At 36.9% G+C, this 23206-nt stretch overlaps 1 protein-coding gene and 1 pseudogene across 3 annotated transcripts in view; one reads left to right on the top strand and one right to left on the bottom strand.

The window, feature by feature from the left end:
- PSPC1 (paraspeckle component 1) overlaps positions 1–23206 on the top strand; it is a 100161-nt gene that overhangs the window by 70914 nt on the left and 6041 nt on the right. Inside the window, exons 7-9 of one of the 2 annotated variants that reach the window (XR_013763662.1) lie at positions 13894–14007; positions 14258–14428; positions 20914–22035. The gene's annotated coding sequence lies outside the window, so the exon portion shown is untranslated. Of the gene's footprint in view, positions 1–13893; positions 14008–14257; positions 14768–20913; positions 22036–23206 lie in introns of those variants that run through there. The other variant, XR_013763663.1, reaches the window with a different exon arrangement.
- Positions 15161–18274, bottom strand: LOC306660544 (ras-related C3 botulinum toxin substrate 1-like; annotated as a pseudogene). The gene has a single exon. The product of its transcript is annotated as a ras-related C3 botulinum toxin substrate 1-like (transcript).

Here is a 23206-nt window from a genome sequence, read left to right as displayed (position 1 = left end):
GGAATGCTTCATGAATGTGCATGTCATCCTGACACAGGGGTCATGGTAATCTCTGTATTGTTCCAGTTTTAGTATGTGTACTGCTGAAGTGAGGTTGAATGGCTGTATTTCTTAAACTGATCCAAGGAAATTTTCAGGGGAAAAAATGATAATGACCTAGATTTAAGAGTAGAATTTTTATTAACAGTTTGTGTGGATGAGAATCCCAGATTGTTTATTCATTCAACCAATATTTAATGAGCCTTTTCATCTCAACCTATGCGTATAATAGTTAAGAAAATAGAATTGGGCCTTATCTTTAAGTTTGAAGTTTGGTGGGTGGCCAATGGGAAGACAGTCCATAAAGACAACTCCATCATTGCATTGGAGGGTCAGAGCAAGAAGAGCCAACCAAGAATGTGAGTAAACCCAGTTTTGAATAAAATTTGGTTAAAAAGAAGAAGAAGAAGAAGCATGCTGTCTTAGCAAGAAAGGAAAGACAAAAGTTGGGGTGAAAGATGAGAATCAAGACATCTTGCTCAGAGGATGGAGATTGGGTGAGGTTGGCAGTATGGCAGAAGACAAATTTTTAACATCTGAAATAAAATGTAAAACCAAAATCACAGCGTATGTTCTGTGTATTAGCTCTACCAAATATAGTGGTATGTGTTGGATCCACAGTATGAAGACCAAAGGACCTAGAAGTAAGTTTAAAAGACCAACATAAAGTTTCTCCAGGAAAGTGGCCTTTTTTTCAAATTGAGAATAAAATGAAAGCTACTGGTTTTATAAGTTTACATGTTTGTTTTCCTTTCATATCTTTTCTTGATATTTATTGAAGAGAAGATTGAAACCAACTAAAATGGGAAAGGGTGGCTTCTCAAAACAACTAGTCAGGAAATAGAAGGGTTTACTTATAGTAAATTGCAGCTCGAAGTCATTATTGATGAGTTCATCTATATATACTTTCTGTATATGAGGATTGTATAAACTTCTGCATATGTCGATAGTCTAATTACGTTTAAATTCTAGCAATTGAACTTTAACATGACCAAGTTATTTAGATTTCTAGAAATAATTCAGTAAAAGTTGCAGTATTCTGAAGGAATACCTGATTCTCTTGCCAGGTTTGGATAAATAAGTTGGGTATTGTAACAACGTAGATTTTAAAAACTGTCTTACAAATATAAGGGGAGAGCATATAATTTATAATTATCAAAACATTTCTCTGAATGGGTCTTTTGTGTTAACAGTCTCTATTTAAGAGTGAATTATTCAGATACTCTCAAACGTTCTGAAAGATAAGTTCTCTGCTACCTTATCCTGTTTTTGGTTGCTTACTTCCTTTAACATGGTCTTTGAGTTAATGTTTATTACTGATTGGTTTCATGAATTAAGAGGATTTTGAAAATTACCTGTAGCATACACATTGTTTGCTTTTCTGAATTGCCTTTGCAATGCTTTTTAAATATTTCTAAGAAGAGAGATCAAATTAACATTTTTCTTAGTTTTATAGTAGTCATTACTGCATTTTGGTTTTTTTCTTCATTTGCTAAATAAACCGAGTATATTCATTTTAGAATCCTAAGTAGTATCCTTTATAGTAAATTAAGAAGGCAAAGACACCAATTCTGGGGACCTCTGTAAATAAGTTATACTGTTTTGCCATTTCTTCTCTTGATCTAAGAGATGATAAAACTTGGGATATGAATATATAATGCAACACTTGGAAAGGATTTAAATTTTTTTCAAGATTATATTATTAGCCAGGCATGGTGGTGCACACACTTGTAATCCCAGGTGTTTGGGAGGTTGAGGCAGGAGGATTGAGAGTTCAAATCCAGTCTCAGCAGTGGCGAGGTGCAAAGCAGTAAAGCAATGCAGTGAGACCCAGTCTCTAAATAAAATACAAAGAAGGGCTAGGGATGTGGCTCAGTGATTGAGTGCCTGTGTGTTCAATCCCTGATACAAAAATAAATAAAGATGGTATTGCAAATTTTTAAGGTATATATTATGACTGGTTTAATATTAAATGAACACTGAACATTTAACTCTTCATTTTTTTTGTTCTTTAACAGTTACTTTCCTTTGGATAGCACATTCATAGACACAAAATAACTAGGTTACTAGAGTTTGGGTAATAATAACAGTGGGTTTTTCTTTTTTCTTTTTTTTTTATGGTTATTAGTCAACAATGGTACATGTCTTCTAAATACTTTTGAAATAAGTTAAATGGAATCAAGTGAACCAAAACTGATATTTTTTTTTTGTAGAACTAATACAGTATGCAAAACATATTTTGATACATTTACTAGAACCATGGCTAAAATTTTCTATTTTACTAAAGGGGGAGGAGAATAGGTTTTTGAGACAAATAATTAGCTGTTGGAACGATTAAGTATATATTTTCCATATATTTTCCTCTTGCAGTCAGTATTTTACTATTAACTTTCCACGATTTTTATCATCCTATCTATTTGACTCCTTTCCTCACCCCAGACTTCTCTGTGGAGGCCTTCATTTTTTTGCTCGCATTTGAAGTGTTTGCTGTCTAGAAGCTGGAGCAGTACCACTCCCTAAGGACTGCAGTGCTCCTCTGAGTTGGAAGTGCTTGGCTGGGTTAACATTAAACATTTGACAATTCATTATAACAATTAACTACTATTTTTTCCTGTAGTTCTTTTACAGTCATTTTCCTGTGGGTTGCACATTCATAAAACATCTTGGGTCCTAGAACAATCTCTTTTCTCTCAAGGATGTTACTACATTATTAAAAGTAATTTAGATACAGGTTGAGCATCCCTAATCTGTAATGGACCAGAATCTGAAACTTTTGAGCACCAACATGATGCCACAAATGGAAAATTCCACATATGACCTCATGTTATGGGTCACCTTAAAATATATATTATTGCCAGGTATAGTATAGTAGTGCATGCCTGTAATCCCTGCAACTGGGGAGATTAAGGCAAGAGGAATTCAAGTTCAAGACCAGCCTCAGCAACTTAGCAACGTTTTGTCTTAAAAAAAAAAAAAAAAAAAAATTGCTTCCAGTCCTTATGTATAAGGTGTATGTGAACCCTAAATGAATTTCATGTTTAGATTTAGGTCCCATCCCCCAAGATAACCCCACTGTGTATATACAAATATTCCAGAATCCCACTCCCTCAAAAATCACAAATCCAAAACACTTTTTGTCCTAGGCATTTTGGATAAGGTATGCTCAACCTATATTAAAAGGCATATTTAATGTGAAAGTTATGTTGCAATCATAATATAGGGATATAAGCTAATAAGCTAACATGATATTAAGATACAATAAGCTAACAAGAAAATACATGATTTTTAAAAATTGCATAGAGTTCATAACAATTCTAAGAAATTGTTATATTTGCAAAAAGCATAGTTTGCTTTTGCTTAGGTAGAATATGAATGCTAGTTCTGTAGTAGATAGGGGTGACATGGAATATATATTTCATTCAACAAGTATTTGCTCCATTAAAAACCAAGGCAGCTAGCATGGGGTGCATGAGAAATGCTTCTGTCTTCTAGCAACCCCAGATCACTGGCAAAGGTTAGCCAGTAGTTTTAAAACAATGCAGGAAAGGTCTAAGGGGGAACAGAAAATGATGGTAAACATCAACAGGGGTAGTAGCACATTTTAATAATCAACTTGAGACTTCTACTACATGAACATTGAGAGGCAGACAGAAGAAAGGAAAAATTTAAGAATGCAAAAATGAATTCAAAGATACTGGAATCTTGTGGGTGTGTTGGGATTTGGGGAGGTAGAAATGCTCAAGTATCTTAGATAAGTATATGTTTGGGGGGAAAATGATCAGACAAGGCCCATATGAAGAAAGGCTAGGAGCTGATAAATGTGCACAAAGCTGATAGGAACCCAAAATGGGACTGGAAAATTAATAAGCAATGTAGAAGCCATTAGGGAATTTTGGTAATAGAAGGCCATTTATGTCAGACATTGTGGTAAGTTCTTGTAGTCTTAGCCGCTTAAGAGGCAGAAGGAGTTTGAGGCCAGCCTGGGCAATAGAGCAAGACCCTGTCTCTTCAAACAAAAAAACCAACAGGCAGTATTCATATTCCTGTTTCAGATAAGTAGCAATTTGGGGAAAGATGCATTTAAAGGATGCATTTACAGGCAGGGTTGGAGAGGAAGGACAGAGATCAAGACTTGCCAGTTGGTCTTGGGGATGTGGCTCAGTGCTTGCCAGGTACCACTTGGATACCAAACAGGACTTGGTGGGTAATTGGATGTGAGTGGTTTGTATATAAAAAAGGCAACAATTAAAGATTTTTTACCTGATTGACAGGTGATTTTGGCATTGCCCACTTTTAAGTATAATTATTAGGGGGTGAGGGTCAGGCCTTTTGACACTTCAAAAGGTGTTCAGCATATAAACCCTGATGCTTAAGAAAAGGTCTTGACTGGATAGTTTTTGGTTATCATCAGTAAAGGAAATGAAAATAGTACAGGTTTTATATAAATTAGTGTGCCTGAAATATCCTTTATACATCTATAAACTAAGCTATTTAGGTAGATCTTGGGTTAACAGGGACTCATATTACATACAATACATCTAAATCCCTACTTCATAGAAGTCTGTAATTGTGTTCATTAGATACAGAAACAAGCATGTTATGTTAAATACAGAGACATTTATTTTAGATGGTTTTATTTGTACTTGGTCAATGGCCAGCATGAGGAAATGTGGAAACCAGAGGTGGGCTAACACTTACTACTTCTTATTCCTCGAACTAATAGTTACCTTAATAGCCCCTTGATTGTTATCATCTTTCAAATCCTCTTTGAGATCTTGAAATAACTCCTTATTACATCATTTTACCATTAAAATCTAATAAAATCAACCAACCTTAGCAGGTCATAGTGGTGTCTGTAATCCCAGCTACCCAGGAGTCTTAAGACAAGAGGACTACAAGTTCAAGGCCAGCCTCAGCAACTAAGCAAGACACTCAGAAAATAAAAAAAGGTCTGGGAATGTAATTCAGAAGTAAAGTGCCTTTGGGTTCAATACCCAGACTCTGCCCCTCCCTCCAAAAATAAAAAATAAAACAACACACACCAGCCTTCCAATTCTACGTATCTGTAAACTTTTTTAATTTGAAAAATATTATATACCTGGTACACAAAATATGAAGTGTCACATTTAAAATAAATGTTAATTTATTGCTATCTACTGCACACCCAGCTTCTTTATCCAAGGGCAGACGTTATTAGTAATTTCTTTTGTATCTTTCCAGAAGTTCCTATGCATTCAGACATTTGTTTATGTTCTTGATGTATATACACAAGCAAGCATGCTGTACCTACTTTTACTGTTATCTAATAATTTCCCTAATAATTTTGGAGATTGTTCTAAATACATGTATATGAGAAATTCTTTATTCTTTTTACACATATTCAGTATATACCAGGTCTTTATTGGGTAGTGTTTAATTTATGCCCCCCCCCATTATATAATATGTAATATGTCTTTGGATGTATGTTATGGAACACATGTCTGAACAGGTTAGGTCTTCTCATGGAATTTCTTGGTCATTTGGTCTGTACATATAATACATCTTTGTGTATATCTTGACTCTGGATAATGAAAATTTAACTTTGTTTTCTGCAGTCTCAACCAATACATAAAATCAATAAAGATCAGAAATCTGATGGAATTGTTGCAGATGACAACAAAAGTTTGGAATTAAAAATTATAGATTGAATTTTGGAGAGCTCTGAAGCTAACTAGTAAGAACTCTGGAAATCAAGAGATCTAACTCAATACTTGAGGACTTGGGGGAATGAAAGAGTGCTTGTCTTTTGAGACCATATTATGAGTGGGGGGAATAGACATGTCATATTTTCTCTCATTATGGTCAAGGAATGACCTAAAAGACTCTTGAGGACTTTAACTTGTACCTGAATGATCAGACTTCCAAAAGCTGAAAATACCCAAGATGGGGGATTATTCTTTAAAGGAGCAAAGGGGGAAATGTCCTATAGCAGAGACTTTTACAATTTTTTTCTCCCCTCATCATTGTTTCCTCCATAGAAGCATTTTTAGACATTTTTTTCCCCTAATTGATTCCCCTTCAGTGAGAGAGACAAGCCAGATAACTGCTTATGCACTGTATCTGTTACATCTGTGTTTAGACAAAATAATAGAACCTTATACCCACACCCCACTAACTTTCTCCCCCTTGTGGGTGATTATTGCCCAACTGAGAAAGTGAGATTCAAAGCATTGCCCTTGTAAATAGTTGAGATCATTTTCCCTCAATGAAATGGGAAATCATTGGAGAGGCTTGGGCCCAGGTAGTAGTAATGTGATCTAGTTTATGTTTTAGGATAGAACTGTTTTAGTTTCTCGTGGAGAACTGACCTGAAGGAGAGCCAAATGAAAGCAGTGGACCATTTAGACCAGTAAGGAGAGATGAGAGAGGTGATGGTGGCTTGTCTGTAATAACTACTACTGAAAGAAAGTTACATAAGGGGAGATAGAATAAAGTGGATATACTGGGCCGGAGTTGTGGTTCAGTGGTGGAGTACTTGCCTGGCCCATGTGAGGCACTGGGTTCTATCCTTAACACACATAAAAATAAACAAATAAAGGTATTGTGTGCTCTACAACTAAAAAATATTTTTTAAAAAATGGATACAGTGCCAGGCATGGTGGTGCATGCCTGTAATTGCAGCTGCTCAGCAGGCTGAGATAGGAGAATCATGAGTTCAAAACCAGCCTCAGCAAGGGCAAGGTGCTAAGCAATTCAGTGAAACCCTGTCTCTGAATAAAGTACAAAATAGGGCTGGGGATGTGGTTCAGTGATTGAGTGCCCCAGAGTTCAATCCCCATTCTCCCCCCTCCCAAAAAAAAAAAAGGGACAACAGTAAATTGTGTCTTTAATATTAACGTACCTTCTAGGAAAAAGTTGCCTACAGAACTGGAACTGTAGGAAACATTGGGAAATGAGAAACTCAATTTTTATTTTGGTCCTTGCAGGGGTACACACATGGCCTTGAATTTAGAATTCTGTTTCAGCCTCTGGAGTACCTTAGATTACAAGCTTTTGTGACTGTGCCTATTATTTTCTTATGCTTTAATTTTGTGTTTTATATTTTTAAATTTTGTGTTTTATAGTTTTTAGTCTTAAATTTTTCAAACCTTGTTACCAACACAAATTCCTGCATTTTAAAAATGTGACAAACTTTTAAAACAAAAATGTTTTTAGACTTCGCAGTTCTTTTTTAGAAGACGTGTTGGCATTCTGTGTTAAGCCAAATTGCTAAAACATTTAACTGTATTTTTACATTAGTACAGTTGTTGGGATGTCTTGTTATCTAGAAGTCTTGTACATCAGTGAGTGTGTGATGAATGCACCCAGGTGAAAGAATTCTTACTGATATATGATCATATTGCCTCTTCACTGATTTTGTTTAATATATTTAAATAACTAATAGCATATTATCTTGTATGATGTTTACTTAATTTCCCATAGTACAATATTTATTTAGTATAAATGAATATATAACAAATTATGCAAAAAATTGTTTTTCCTAACAAGTTGACTTACATGTTATCTTCAATATAGATAAGAAGATACTGTTTTTAAGTGGTTTTAAATGTATGGTGAAAAATGTTGCACATCAGTTGATAATCTGTTTCCAGTATCATTTTATTTACCTCTGAACATGGTTGATACATTAAATTCATGTAAGTAAATAAGTACCTGTGGGGTTCTTGGATGGGGTTTTGCTTGAAATAATTATCTTTTAACAAAAGATAGTGAAGGCTAATCGGGTAAGTTCATAGTGTTCATGTTATCCTGAACTAAAAATGCAATTTATTGTTACTGTGGTCCAGCTTGTAACCCTGATTATGCACTGATAAAGGATAAATTTCCCTTGACTTTTTGTTTGGTATTTTGATTGAGAAACTTTGTGTGATCACTAGAGGATAATGTAATGCTGAACTTTGTTTTTGAAATGCCTTTGTGTAGGAATTTGGAGACAGAAATAAGGTTGATAAATTTATTGATATCTTTCACTGTCTACTGCTATTTCTCTTATTATAGGGCAGTAAAGCAAATGCATTTTTCAAGACCCATTTCCATATTGCTTGAACTTGCCCATTTCTCTTGACTGAGAATTTTTCTTTGAAGTCAATAATAATGTTTGACAAAATAGTCAATTTATATATTTGATTTTAAATGTCTTATTGCACTTTATATATATATATATATATATTTTTTTTTTTTTTTTTTTTTTTTTTTAATAACTACAGCAAATGTTACCTCATGACCTTCCAGGGGAAAGATACTATTTTCTATGTTAGCATTGTAGTTAGAATGCTTTCATATTTTTCTTCAGTATTTTTCTAAATATCAAAGTCATTTTTAATATAAATAATTCTTACCTATGTATTTGAACATGATCTTATTTTAGGTACTTCTTTGTTGGGGGGTTTGTTTTAAAACTGGGCTTTAACCCAGTTTTGCTAGGCAAGCACTCTATCACTGAGCTACCAGCAGCTCTATAGGTACTTTTTCTTTTTTTGGCGGGGGCGGGACTGAACCCAGGGGTGCTCTACATAGTACATCCTCAGTACTTTTTATTTTTTGAGATCAAAACTCACCAAGTTATTTAGGCTATTGATCTTCCTTCCTCAGTCTACAGAGTTGCTGGGATTATAGTTGTGTGCCACCATACCCAACCCATGCTTGTTTCTTAATTTTCAGTGGCTATGTGAACTTTAAAATAATATTCTCTTTAGTTAAAAAAATAAAATAAAATTTTGCTCTTTAAAACTTTGGACTAGCCTGTGACAGCTCAGTTTTTGTAAAGTGGAGATTTTATGAACTCATTTTCAGTCAATCCATCCTACATCATAGATAACTACTATTTTATTTTGATCACTGTAGATTGGTTTGCTTGTTTTTGAACTTCATATGAATAGACTTACTTTTCCCCCTTTTGCTTCTTACACTTAACATAGTATTTGAAATTCATTATATTGTTGCATATAGCAGATGTCAGTGATTCCATGTTTTTTAACAGAATACCATTAAATGGATATGCCACATTTTTTGTCTTTTTAAAAAATTTTTTAGTTGTAGATGGACACAATGCGTTTATTTATTTATTTATTTATTGCAGTGCTGGGGATTGAACCCAGGGCCTTGTGCTTGTGAGGCAAGCACTCTACCAATTGAGCTGTCTCCCCAGCCCTTATTTTATTTACTTTTATGTGGTTCTGAGGATCAGACCTAGTGCCTTACACGTGCTGGGTGAATGCTCTACCACTGAACCACAACCCCAGCCCTCTCACTCTTCTTTTGAAAGACTCTTTGGGTAGTTTCCAGTTTGATGGATATTATGAATAAAGCTGCTATGAAGTCTCATGTTCCAGCCATTTATATATTCATTTTTTGCTTGGTGAAAATATCTAGGAGAATTGCTGAGTATAGGGTAGGTGTGTTTCTTAGAAACTGCCATTTTTCAAAAGTGTCTGTCCTATTTTATATTCTCACAGGCAATGTATGTGATTTCATAGTGTTTTACATCATTGTCAACACTCAAATCATCAGTCGTGTTAATTTTAGCAACTCTAGCAAACATGTAGCTTGTCACATTTTAGTTTCAGTTTTCACCCTTGATATTGTCTGGTGTCAAGTACCTCTTCATTTAACCCTTTTTTTATGTGTGAAGGGGAGCATTCAGTTATCTTTTTTTGAAGACACTACTTCTGCTTTTCCCTTACTGCTGTTTAAATAGGTTGTGTGGTTTCATTGCCATCTGATGTAGGCTCAATTGATCTATTTATAACTTACGATGTAAAGTGAGTTAATGCAGAGATAGCTAGCTTTATTAGAACGCTGAAAAGCCAGAAGATGTTGGGAATACAGAATGTTCCTATTTGGACTTTTCCTTCTTGCAAAATACGATCTAAAAGATGGAACTTTTTTAAAGGTTATCCAACTGTTCAATTAACTGACTTTATATTCTAATGTGTTATCATTTGCTCATACATTTAAGTTATATCAAAAAGCAGGATGTACCTGTGGATGTATTTTCATTTGTCTCACAAATGTTTTCACAGCATTTGCTTAAGTTTCTCTGGAAAATGTTGACTTTTGACTTTGTAATTTTTTATGCTGTTATTGCTCAATCACTATTTCCCTATAACATTTGAAGATATATTCTTTGTTGAATAGAAAGAATCTATTAACACTGGAATAAAATAACCAGTGAAAAGCACACTCACCTGTTTCTTTTCCTTTTCTTTCTTGTCCTCCTCTATTCTCTCTCTGTCTCTCTCTGTCTCTCTCTCTCTCTCTCTCTCTCTCTCTCTCTCTCTCTCTCTCTCTTGGTGGTACTGGGGATGGAATAATCCAGGGCCTCATTCATGCTAAGTAAGTGCTCTATTGCTGAGATACACCCCCAACCCTTCTTATTTTTACTTACTCGCGGGGGATTTAACCTAGGATCACTTTACTACTGAGCCACATCCCCCAGCGTTTTTTTTTTTTTTTTTTTTTTTTTTTGAGGCAGGGTCTTGCTAAATTGCTTATGTTGGCCTTGACGTTGTGATCTTGCCTAAGCCTCTCAAGTAAATGGGATTACAGGTGTGTGCTACCATGCCTGGCCCACTTACATATTTTCACTGTTCTGAATTGCCTGTAAGTAGCAGTTTTTTAATTTATTGCTTTAGCATCAAGTATTGTAGTTTGTATCTTTGGCATGAAAGCAGAGGATCACACTCAGTTGAGAGCATGTCATGTTTGATAACATGTTTGAAAACCTGGTAACATGAAAGGAGTGAACTCCTTTCACTCAGCCTGGGAGTATATTAGGGGTATTGTTACATAGTTGGCTATTCTCTTTAAAATATACCTTCTTAAATATTTTATTCCTTAACTCATAAAAGCATATGTGATGCCGACTATATTTTTGACTGTATGAAAATTTCTCTACTTAATCTTAGGGTATTGGTTAGTGGAACATTTTTTTCTCACTTTTAACAATTCAGATGGTTTGGGATAAAAGGGGAAAGTCAAACATTAAACATGTCCATAGTTCTTATTGCCTGAATTTTTGTTTAATTCTAAAATTAAAGACAAACTACTTTGTTCCAAAGTGGTGTCATGTAGTCTTATTACATGTATTAATGTTTAATAAGATTTTATTAATTACATTAATATATTATTTTATTAATTACATTATTATATTAATGTATTGATATATTAAGACATTAATATAGGTATATTGATACATGTATTAATACATTAACATATTAATGTATTAATAATTAATATTAATGTATTAAGATTTCAGATATTTAAGATTTCAGCTAAGGAGTGTGCCATCCCCCCACTCCTGGCCTTATTTGGCAGTGTCACTTTGGAGATACCTGTTTTTCAGGATCAGAAAATACTAAGCCCATCTGCCTTTGTGTATCAATTTTCCAGAATTTTCCAGATTTTTAAATTAAACTAGAAACTGGCTGTATTGGCATGTACGTGTAGTTTCAGCCACTCCAGAGACTTGGGCAGGAGGATTGCTTGAATCCAGCCTGGGCTCATTAAAAAACAAAACAACCCTTCAAATTACAGCTATCATTAAATAGTTGTACAGTAACTCACTGCAACTTTATCAGGTTTGATTACAGTACATTGTACAGGTGGTGCAGCCTATAATCCTAGTGACTTGGGAGGCCGTAACAGTAGGATTGTAAGTTTTGAGGACAGTCTGGGCAATTTAGTGAGACCCTGTCTCAAAAATAAGCAAAAATTAAAAAGAGCTGGAGATGGAATTTAGTTGCACCTTGTCTCTGTAGTCAATCCAGTACCCCAAAAGAAAACAAAAAGAATGCAGTATATTGTAAACCTCATCACCCTAGAACTTGTTTTTAGTTTGGTACTGGGGATTGAACATGGGGCCTTGTGTAGGCTAGGTAAGTGCTCTATCCCTGAGCCAGATCCCAAGTCCCTAGTGGCTTATTTTTTAATATTGAATATGTTTTTTAGGGGGAGTCCTGGGGATTGAACTCAAGGGCAGTTGATCACTTAACCACATTCCCAGCCCTATTTTTTCCAAAAAATTTTTTAGTTGTCAGTGGACATTTATTTATATGTGGTGCTGAGAAACAAACTCAGTGCCTCACACAGGCTAGGCAAGCGCTGTACCATTGAGCTATAACCCCAGCCCCCAGTCCTATTTTGTATTTTATTTAGAGACAGGGTTTCACTGAGTTGCTTAGAACCTTGCTTTTTCTGAAGTTGGCTTTGAACTCGAGATCCTCCTGCTTCAACTCCTGAACTGCTGGGTGAATATAAGTATTAAGTCACACTTTTGACTAAATGTTGACAACTAAACTTGGCAAATTCTAAAGATTATCTTTCCAAGTTTCATTAGATTTGTTGCCTTGTAAATTGCAGATTGTTTTGAAAAGTTGAAAAGTCTTAATATTTTTTTTAAATAGTTTTTAGTTGTCAGTGGACCTTTATTTTTATTATGTGTGGTGCAGAAAATCGAACCCAGTACCTCACACATGCTAGGGAAGCACTCTACTACTAAGCTACAACCCCTAGCCATTAATTAACATTTTAAAAAATATATATGTTTTTTATTTGTCAGTGGATCTTTACTTATTTATGTGCAGTGCTGAGGATCGAACCCAGGGCCTCAAACATGCCAAACAAGTGCTCTACCACTGAGCAAGGACCCCAGCCCTTAATTAACATTTTTATTAGACTGTCATTTTATCATTAAGAATGATAAATAATGTTGTTCATTTTGGTTTATGGTTCCATTTTATTTTTCTTGTCAGCCTTGTTTTTACCAAAGACAGTTAGAAAGAGGTTAAAAATGTATAAAACCAACTTAAGAATACAGATGAATTTAGAAGCAGATCTTCAACAAATACCTTGTGTAGTAGATAGAATGCCAGTTGCTGGTAGAGATTATAAAAAATAATTTTTAATTGATTTGTGACTGATTGTCTCAAAAAATATTACAGGTTTTATGGTAGGGACTATGGTTCTTCTATTAGGTGTATTAGCAAATCCATTAATTTCCTATAAAGTACATGTAAAACGTTGTATCATATGTTTTACATGAATAAATTGGGAGTGGGTAGGAGTGTTTCATACTTAAGGTAACTTTGTGACCTAAATGGATTTAGAAAACAATAGTCCTCTAATTTAGTGTAGAGAAGTCAAATATTTTGTGATCATGTACCACTAATATAAAACTTTTAAAAATTAAACACAAATTTGTGTACTGTGGCATTAATATTTCATATATTTTATAGAAGCACATATTTTATAAGGATGAGATAATATAAACCTGTTCCCATTAAAAAAACTTCGGGCATATGCTTTTTTGGAGAACATTGGTCCAATGTATTATTAGGGTATGAAGAGTCTTTTTCTGATGCAGCACAATAAACGTGTATGTACTTTTTGGCACATGTAGAATAAGACTTTGTAGATATAGTAGGAATCAAATCCTTTGTATGATGGTTTTAATCTTTGTTATGTTGAGAGAGCAATAATCCTTTTATAAGAGGGTCTATGGAAATTGGGACTTGGCAAAAGACACTCTATTTTTTAAATCACTAGCAGATTTCAAAATTACTATTTTGGATTTAATAGTGTTTTATGCTAAAACAAAATCTAAATTTTAAGTTAGCATACTTGGGGAGGAAATTAGGAATATTTTGAATTGAAGGCAAATCTTCATTTAATGAAAATAATAATCCTTTCAGAATGAAAACTTTATACCTCAAATGGTATCTTAATAGAGCTTGGTTACTGTTAAGAACTTTTAAGAGATGAGTTAAAACTTCTGAAATCAAATTTTTAAAGGCTGAATCTGATTTGTATTCCTAGGGTAATAAAAGAAGACATGGATGAAGCTTCTGAAACTCCAGCTTCCATTATAATTCAGAAGAGTTTAAAGACCAAAAATGCTGCAGTCACTTTTTTTCAGGTCAGTCAGCATCTGTATATTGATGCCAAGTTTTTTTTATTCTCAATTTTCCCATTCTTCCTAATTCTAATTCTCTTGACTACAATAAGCATAGATATATGTTAATAAACACTTAATGTAATCTTTATGATAAAATTCAAATGGGCGCATTTATCCTAATACATCCAGCAAATATTACTTTAAATATATTTTTTTTCCTAGCCACTTTATCTGGTGATGGCAAACATTCTGTCCTGTTTTATCTGCTGCAGGTGTGTTGCTGAGACAAGCAATGGCATTACCTGAGAGCTTACTAGAAATGTGGGATCTGCCACAGAACACACAATGACCTCCTAAATCAGAATGTCCATTTTAACAAGATCCAAGAAGATTGGTGAACACATTGTTTGAGAAGCACTGATGGGTTCCATACCTTTGATAAACTTCATCATTGAGGTATTGAACATCCACCTCATGCACCCCAAAATTGACAGCTGTTTTGCTTATTATATTCCAACTCTGGAAAGTTAATCTTGGGTTTTGGTTTAGAAAAGTGGTTTTTAGCACCATCACTTTAGAAACTTGTTGAGAATGCACATTCTCAGGCTCCATCCCCAGTCTGTTGAACACCCAGGATGTTTGTTTGTTTAAAGCCCTTCAGGTGATGGTTTTCTACTAGAGAACCACCAATCAAGGGAATTACTAATTTAAAAGAATTGCCTTTTCAAATATTTGTAGAGAAGAATGTGATATGTTCTATGGCTTTTGTTGAGATTAAATTTTCAAATAGCTGTATATGTAGACCCTTCCTTAAATAAAATATGAAGCAATCTCAAAATATATGGATGAGGAAAAATCTAATGTACAGAGGTATCTTTGCCACACATTAAAGCTGTGGCATTATGTGGCCTTTAAAGAGAGGTGGGGAAAAAGAAATTTTATAAGGTTATGAAATAAATTTGTCATTGGTTGGTTAAAATAACTGCCATTTGTTAAAGATTTTATTTTCTAAGAATGCCAGTGAAAAAGAATATAAGAAAGTTAAATAATCAAAATGTCAAATATACATTTAATTCTTTTTTTATGATTCAAGAATGTTTTTAAGTCATACATGCAAAACATAGTTGCATTCACAAAAGTTCAATGTAAAAACACTTTACAACTCTGCAATTTTAAATTTAAAAAATTTTGTTCTAATGGTTGAAAATACCAGCATTGTGTTCTGCCAGTGAGTTAAGTTGTACAGAACATTGTTATCACTAGCACAGTTTACAGAACCTCACAGACCCAAAGGAACCATTAGGCAAAACCACAACAGGAGGTTTGTGGCTGTGTGAGTGAGATAAAACAGGGTCAGTATTAGTCATGTGACAGTGTTGGTAATCTGGCAAGACAGTGATGTTAAGAAGGTTCATAGTTGAAGAATATCTAAAATATTTTAAAAACTAAAGCCGCACACGATTCTTACCCTAGTTACTAGAAAACTAAGGAAAGTACTTGGTAGCTTTGAATAAATAACATGAAAACAGGAATACACATTTACTAAACTACAAAAAAAAAATTAATGCATTATCAGAAAGATTTATAGTACAAGTAGGAGGCATATCGCTCATTTCTTAATAAAAAGGGGTTGTATAAGAAAAGCACTTAATAAGTTAGCAACTATAGGAATGGCCAGTTCAAAGGTGAATTAAATGTTCAATTCTGGGAGGCATGACAAGTATAGGATAATGGAAAAGCTTAAGAAAAGACACTTAATACCGACCTTTCTTTACTGCATTTGACAGAAATTAACCTTTAAAAATCTTTACCTATGACACTTTTTTTTTTTTTTTTTGCGGTACTGGAGATCGAACTCAGGGCCTTGTGCTTGCGAGGCAGGCACTCTACCAGCTGAGCTATCTCCCCAGCCTGACACTTTTATTCAGTTGAATTATTTCATGTACAATGTAGTGTAAATTAATCTCCCCTTCATATTTAGTCAAAATACTGTCTTCATCCTTTGATCATATCATGTCTCATACATTCTATCCAGCACACCCACAACTAGGAACAGATTCTTCATTAGCAGAAACACGTGATGCGAGTGCCATTCAAAGTCTCTGCAAAAGCTTGTCAACTGATTCAAAAAGAAAAACTCACTATGAAATCAGAAACTTATCCAAAGAGCTGAGTTATACTCATTTCATTATGACATACAGTATAGTTACTGATGAAAACAGGCTGATAAGTTACTGATGCGTTAAATGGTAACATTTCATTAAGGAGACTGTGTTGCTTCATATGATCTGAAACTACTTGGAAAGTGCACCTCCTGACTTCTTTAAGCCCAGCCTTCTTAGTCAAAGGTCTCCCAACAGTTTAGTACTCAGTGTTGTCAGCATAACAACACAGCTTTCAGAAGGTATTTTGGCAGCTCTTAATCTGAGCAAGAATAGGGACTTTTGAAGAATAAGGCTTTAAGAAGGCTTGTCATTTTAGGGCTAAATTTTAATAGAATTGTGAGTTTGAACTCATACACTTAAACCTTAAAATTACTGATTGGTTCAAAATGGTTTTATGGAAAAATTAATCTGTAACAAAAACTTGGCATTGAGTGCAAAGGCTCCACTGTTTCTAAACAAATCATACAAAGGTTCCAAGGGGCAGAACTAAGAATGAGGGACTTGGACATTTACAACAGTAGGCATTTTCTCGTCCTCTTCTTGGCGGGGTCGGCAGAGGACTGTTTGGATAGCTTCATCAAACACTGTCTTGAGGCTTTGCTGTGTGAGTGCTGAGTACTCCAAGCATTTTACAGCACCAAGCTCCTTAGCCATGACTAACCCTTGTCTTTATCATTCTTAAGATCAAGTTTCGTTCCCACTAGGGCGATAGTATATTGGGACACTTTGCACGGACATTTTCAAATGATGCAGGACTCACAACAGAAAAACAAATTAAGAAAACAACTGTTTGTGGATAAGAGAGGGGGCACCATCTGTCATAATTTTCTTGTCCATTGGCAGAATAGTGTCAACAACAGTGGGGATATATTCTCCAGGAAATGCATTGGTTGTATAACTGATCAGTAGGCATATTTTACCTACAGCTCCATTTCCCACCACCACCACACACTTGATGGCCTGCATCTGGGCTGCTCATCTGGGTGTACTGGGGTCACTGTCCATGCTGCTTGGCCCTCCGCGGACTGGAAGCTAAAGCCCGGCAGCAGCCACCACCCAAAACAGAGGAAAACTCTATACATTTAATTCTAATGAATGCTATAGACACTACTTTTATTGTAAGGAGTTAAGAAATCCATTCCATCCCCCACCTCTGCCCAGATCAAACCCAAGCCTTGTGCGCTCAAAGCAGTTTCTTCTTGGTTCTGTGGGACTTTTTGAAGCCACCCAAGGCTGGGTATAAACTGTGGTATAGTGCTTGACCAGCATGTGCAAGGATCTAGGTTTTGCCTGAGCACCCTGGTGTGGGGTGGGGCAGGGTGATGTTGACATGTGACTCAATGTAAGTTCTCACTTTGTATAACAAAATCCCTTGGAGTGTTTGTTAGAACATGCTTCTGGGCTCTTTGGAATATGTACTTGAGAATGTACATTTGCAAGCTCCTAAATGATGCAGCCTTGCAATGGGACATTTTCAGAATCAACTGCTTTTATAGTATATTTAATGCTAGGTATTTAGGTAATCTATCAGCTTACAGTGAAACCACTGGTTAAAGCCACTGGATTAAAAAAACCATTTTTATAGGTCAGATGCATTAATTCAGATCTTGAATTTTTTTTTGTTTGCTGCTCAGTCCAGCAAATTAGAGCTAGGTATGGTGGCGTGTGCCAATGACTCAGTAACCTGAGACAGTATGATTGCAAGTTTGAAGTCAGCCTCAGCAACTAAGTGAGGCCCTTAGCAATTTAGCAAGATGGTCTTAAAATAAAAAATAAAAAAGGCTGAGGATGTCTCAGTGGTCATGCGCTGAGTGAGCTTAAAGTGGGTCAGGTCTTCAGTACCAAGAACAAAAAATCTTGAGGAATGAAACCTCTCATTTAGAATTTTTAAAATTTTTTATTTGAATGAAACCTCCTCTTCTGTAAGAAAAATATGCTATGGATATTCTTGCTTACTCAGTTTCTTTTTCAGGTTAGATCAATGGGGGAAAATGCTTTTAATGACCCAAGAGAAACAACAGAAAACAATATGGCTTGTTCCATCTGAACAATTTATGGATGCATGAGTAATCATAACACTGTATGTCCCAGGGCAACATTTTCTGCAGTTAAAAATGGTATCTAGAACATAAACTTAAGTTGTTAATATTTTTTGGGGGGGTATATTAAATCTAGATGTTATTTGTGTATTGATGTGGATGTAGTCTTGCCAGCTAATTTTGGAAGTATTATGGTACAGCCCACAGATTCTAAAGTTATAAATAAACCTCTTTTTTTCAACTCCCTTACAGGGACCACTAGAAGACTGTGATCATCCTCTCTACCCTGAAATTTTGGACTGAAGAAATTTTGCATTGGGGCGGAAGCAAACCCAACAGGATAGCACTTATCTGGTATGTGTGAGGTCCCGGGTTCAATCATCTGCACCAAAGTGAAGCAGATGATTTAACTCAGAGCAAGCAAATACTGAGGGTATGAGCAAGGGTGGAAACTATATGTGTAGTGATTATGTAATGTTTATTTTCTTCTAAATTGAATCGATGCCAAGTATTAGGCTTAGATTCCAATTGACTAGTAAGGTTCTTTCATACCTCAAGGGAAAAGTCAGGGTTAGGAATCCCAGCTTTGTTCCGGAAGGAGCATAATCTAGTCAGAATGTGTGGATTTTGGCTGCCAGGCCTGCCTGCCTTTCCCCTTTGGTACCTCTACTCCAGTACCGCCACCTCCAGCCCTTGTGTCAGGGATTGCAGCCTGCCCCTACCCACTCAGTGCCCTGGCTCAACCTCTCTTGGGACCAAAATACTCTACCCTCTGCTGCTGCTGCTGCTTCTGCTTCCTCACCCCCATCTGTTGGCCCCCTCCCCACCACTGCTCCCCTGGGTTGAGCTGCACCCCACAATCCTCCTCTTGGAGGGTCTCTTTTCCATATTATGAGACCTCTCCTCCCATTATCTGGTCTGTGATCCCCCTTAGTTGGCCCCTTTGCACTGAGTCACTTCCCCTCTGGAACCCTGCTTTCACCCAGCATCTGCCATCTACCTTCCTCAGTTTCTTCTCTGCTTTTTCATTTTTCATTCTACCTCTATTCCCAACACCATTTTTCTTTTTCGGTCTCGACATAATCCTCTTACTCCTCTGCATCCCTTCTCTGCCATTACTTCCGTATTACTTCCCACCTGTGTTTGTGTTGTTATTTTAGTCTGTTCTCTCTACATTTTTTTCCCCTTTTCCTTCTTATATTTTCGCAGAGGCTTCCTCCAGTACCTACAGAGCAGTTCCCATCCTCTTTTCTGTAGCCTGTCATAAAGTTCTCTCTCCCCAGTTTTGGCTTTCATCCTGGGCCCATCTGCTTCCTTCTCACCATCTCCCATCTTATTCCTTTACACTATTCCCACCCACAAATGAATGCCTGGTTACTCTAGAATGGACTAAGAATGGAGTTTGGCCTACTTGAGGAGCAGGGTCTATTAAGGAAAGAAATGACTGCTGATGGACATTTTTGAGGATAGGAAAATGAAGTTGGTTCTTGGCTTGGCCTTCTGGTGACTGGCCCATGTTACAGGGTGTTCTCTAAGTAGCTCTTTAGTTCTTCTACATGCTTCAGTTTTCTTAGGTCTATATAGTGTTCTGGAGGCAGAGTTGTTCCGAGGAGCCAAAAAAAAGATTTCATCAGTGAGCCTTTGTTTAACTCTACTTGGTAAAGATTTGGCACCAGTGAAGTTTTATACTTCTAAAAGTTTAACAGTTTTAGGAGTTTATATATGATTATGTCATTAAACATGTTAATTTCATGCAATATTAAAAATTTCAAAATATTTCATCCTGTAATTTCATGAATTAGGCTTTTGATTTTGTTGTCCTACTCTTTCCCTGTATTTTGCTAATTGTTCTCCTTGAGCCTTTCTGCTACTCCTGGTTTATGCACCAAGCAGGTTTTTTCTAAGTGCTTGCTTAACAGTTTGACTATTCTAAACCTTGCCAACACTGACATGTTAACATTCACGTGCATACAGCCCATTGTATAAAGGTGATATAAAATAAAGTAGAACTCAAAAGGTAGCACCTGAACTTCCAATTGAAGCAACCTGATCATTGTACCAAATCAGATTCTACTAATTTAAGAGTCAAGATGAAACTGGTTGCAGTGGTGCATGCCTGTAGATCGCAGCAGCTCCAGAGGTTGAGGCAGGAGAAAGATTGCGAGTTCATAGCCAGCCTCAGCAACTTAGCAAAGCCCTAAGTAACTCAGTGAGACTAAATAAAATATAAAAAAAGGGCTGGCAATGTGGTTCAATGGTTAAGTGCCGCTGAGTTCAATTCCTGTTACCACCTCAAAAAAATCCCTCAAGATGGGATTAATGGGAAAGTGCATAAATAATTTTTGTTCCTAAACTAAAAAAAAGCTCCCTATCACTATTGTTCAACATTTATAAAGTCACTGTTGGACACTAGGTACTGCAGAGAAAAGAAAAGTGTGATGTACTTCCTACTATAGTCACCAAAGTAAACCAGATTTGTTTGTTAAGTAACCCAATTACCTTTGTCCTTCTCTCAATATATACTGGAAATTAATGTCACGGGAGAAGTTAGGGTAATACCAAAATAGATCTGTGGTGATTTTTTTTAGTGAGTGCAGCAAAAAAGTGATGCATCCCATTTGTTTGGATTATCTATTGGTCTTCAGACTGCCCACGTATGGTACAAAGTTGAAGTATACAAGGACATTGCTTTGGCATATCCATAAAAATGTTAACTGTTTTCCTTTTTTTTGACCAGATGCAAAAGTGTAAGTAGCAGCATTACATCAAAGGATACGTCACTAGAGAACCTGCTTATGAGCAATAAATAGCTTTCCAGGGAGTTTTTGGTTGATTAAAGTCCTCTTCATTACCCTGAATTTTCAGCACTTAATTATTTTTACTTATCCACAAACAAGTGGGCTTTTTGTCCATCTACTGAAAAACTATGGGTTAGAGCAAAATAAATGCATTAAATTGTGTGGCTCCACATTCTAGTTCTAGTAGATACACAGCTTATTGTCACATCTGGGAAAAGCTGGACATACAGACAATCCTGTTAGCACATTACCCCACAGTTTCATGTTTCATTCAAATTAACTTGTCCACTTTCCCAGTCATTGATTTTTGCCTATTAAAAGATCTCTTCCTTACTAACTTACCACAGCTTCAATATTTATCATTCTAAACTAAAAGAACTATACAGATTTCCTATTTGGTTTGTAGTTTGAATAGCCCTGCCTCCTTGATAAAGCAGCAGATAACTTTGTAATGTTTTCCAGTAAGGCTGTTCAACTTGGGAAAGATTTTGAGGTAACAAATTTTACTTCCAAGATTCTTTTACATATGTATATGTCATTGATTTATATTTTTCTTATTGTTCCTGACTTATACCATTACTAATGCAGACCTCCTCATCTTCCCCCAGAAAGCTATGAAATCAGTACTAGTATGTTTAGGTGAAAAAGTTCAACCCCAGCCATCATTTAGCTAGAAAATCATATATATTTAGTATCTACCTTCTTTTGCAGTCCTGAGATTTAAGATGTAAACAGACCAAGATCATGTTTTATTGAGAAAAGATAGGATGTAAACGCAAAATGATTTAGGATGTAAACACAATGATTTTCTGAAATGTCTACACACTGTACCTATGTGGGTCTAACATTATGTGACTTTCTAAAAATTTTTTATTAAATAACGAATTTAGCAATTGCTTGAAGAGGTTATGAGGTCTGTGGCAGTGCCTTCCTGCAAGGGACACTGTAGCATCCAATGCTGTAGTGGCATAACAAGGCTCAGCTGGGACCCAATGCCAGCCTTCCTAGTCATGTTCAAAACAGGGCAGAGGAAATGACTTTTCAAAATTAACTTGGGGGCGGTTTTTAAGATGGTGGACTAGAGGGTGGCTGCATTTCATGTTGCTCCAGGACTCAGGATTCAAGAAGAGGAGATGTTGAGAGACTTGGGACCAACTCAAAGCCACCGGGTGAGTTTCTCCCATTGGGGAGGTGTCCCAGATGCGGCGGTAGTCCCGGAATGCAGGGAACTTTGTGAAGTAGAGCTGCCCAACGAGACACCCCTCCCCCAACTGGAGCGGTAAACATGGACAACTGGGAGCATTGTAGAGGAGGCTGCTCAGCACAGTGCTTGGACTCAGAGCAACCCACCAGGACTCCGGCGGCTGCCCACAGGAGGAGGTGCATGGCGAGCTGTTTGGACTCAGAGCAACTGCTCCTGAACACCAGGGGGCTGCCCGGAGGAGGAGGAGGAGCGCGGCGGGTCGCTTGGACTTGGAGTGGCTGCATAAGGGCTACGGGCAGTTGTCGAGAGGAGGAGGTGCGCAGTGAGTTGCTTGGACTCCTAGTGACCGCACTGGAACACTGGGTGACTGCCCGGAGGAAGAGGAGTGCGACAGGTCGCTGGGACACGGAGTGACTGTACGGGGCTCCAGGTGGCTGCTCAGAGGAGGGGCCGCATAGCCAGGCGATTAGTGGAGAGCAGGGTCCCAGGAACTAGGTGGCTTCTTGGTGGAAGAGCCGCACAGAGACAAGCTGAGGGGCGGAGCAAAGGTTCCAGGACTGCAGGCAGATTCTCTGAGGAAAGGCAGCCTAAGGAGACTCGTCTGCGAAGGGTGAGGCTCCCAGACCCAGGAGGTAGGTCCAGGCCCCTGGGAACGTTGCAGAGGAAGGCAGCCCAGCCCAGGCGGTAGCTGTGGATTGAGGGGAACCTCTAGGACGGAAACTGACCAGCGAGACCTCGCCACCGGGTGAGTCTTTCCTGCTGGGTGAGGTTTTCCCACAAAGACGGTAAAACCAGAGACACAGGCCCAAACAGGCCTTGCCTCAGGCCGCAGCCTAGTTCCCCTTTGGATGACCATTGGTTAACAAGTGGAGGCACCTCTGCCCACTAGCAGGGAATATACCCCACCTGAAGACCACCACTCCTAGAGAGGCAGCTTCCTTGTGGAGCACTGCATTATCAACTTCCTCCATAGAAAGCATAACCAATAGGATAGAACACCTGGAAGACAGAATCTCAGATATTGAAGA

Source organism: Sciurus vulgaris, assembly GCF_902686455.1.
Source record: "Sciurus vulgaris genome assembly, chromosome: 4".
NCBI lineage: Eukaryota > Metazoa > Chordata > Mammalia > Rodentia > Sciuridae > Sciurus > Sciurus vulgaris.
The sequence above is the reverse complement of the archived record's forward strand: the minus strand, read 5'-3'. Positions and strand labels throughout refer to the sequence as shown.